Genomic DNA, 1,348 nt, shown 5'->3' with positions numbered 1-1,348 from the left:
AAAAAGAGATAGTTTTATAGAAAATGCTTCTTGAAAAATAACTCATTTTCTAGAAAACAATATTGCTAAAACAAACAGAGCATTGGTCATAGCTTATGGGTTTTTTTATTTTTATTTTTTTGGTATCATTTCATAAATTTATTTTCTTTTGGTTTTCAAATATGGAAAATGCTAAAATTAGTAACTGAGTACTACAAAAAGAAGTGATTACAAAGTGTAGAAATAAATGTGATTGATGAACTTCAACAAGCTAATTAATACTAATAAATGTTTAAATATTTTTAATGATTCATTTTTTTTTTGTTTAAAAGTTTTTTTTTTTTTATAATGATTTGTGACACATGCAATTACATATCATTTAATTTTTTTTAATAAAATATATAATGGGTGTGTTTGGATTGAACTTATTGTTACTGAAACTGAAAACTGAAAACACTGTAGCAAAATAATTTTTAAATGTGTGAATAGTGCCGTATGACCTATTTTTAATATTTTTTATTACATAAACAGTGCATGAACAGTTCGTGAACAGTACACGACTATTCATACACAGATTTTTTGTCCTCCAAAGTCAAAAAATGCGGCAAAAAAAAAAAAAAAAAAAAAAAAGAGGAAAACGTGTTTGCTGAAACGCAAACGCGGAATCCAAACCCCACCAATATCTCTAACATTACTGTTCAAATTATATATATATATATATATATAAATAAAGAGTATGATGTACTTGATTTAAATTGCAGAAAATTGGATGCTGGACATGTCGGATGTTAGTCTGACATGTCTAAAAAAAACAGAGCATGCGGAATGGATCAACGTGGAGGACATCTATGGAAAGAAGAGGTATATGTCTTTTAATCAGAGTCTATATATATATATATATATATAGACAAGGTGGGAAAGGAAAACAAGAATACACACTGAGTCTGAGAAGTCAAAGATGTTAGTTGTGAAACAGCAATGTGCGCTTTTTCTTAAGGAGGGAAGATTGAAATCCTAAAACTAGGCGATAAATTCAACAAAAAGAGGATGAAAGGTACAAGCCGGCAGCTGCTAGACTTAAGTTGTAGTAAAACTTAATTCTTTAACCTCACCTTCATTAAAGATTAACCTTATGTTCCAAATAGTCACTAAAGGTCTTACTAGATACTTTTACACGAGGTGAGAAAGCAAAGAAAATTACAATGAGAGAGAGAGAGAGAGGGTAGGTGAGAGCAATTTTAATGTTGTGAAAACGCTTGAGATTTTTATAAAAAAATAAAAATAAAAAGAAGAAGATAAGATAGTTGTGTTGTTCATATAATTCATGTGTGGTACAGTGTGTTGAATGTGTTTATATGAGAACATTTCA

The sequence above is a fragment of the Quercus suber genome, unplaced genomic scaffold, assembly GCF_002906115.3.
Source record: "Quercus suber isolate HL8 unplaced genomic scaffold, Cork oak 2.0 scaffold_18, whole genome shotgun sequence".
Lineage (NCBI taxonomy): Eukaryota > Viridiplantae > Streptophyta > Magnoliopsida > Fagales > Fagaceae > Quercus > Quercus suber.
This window is presented reverse-complemented; position numbering follows the sequence as displayed.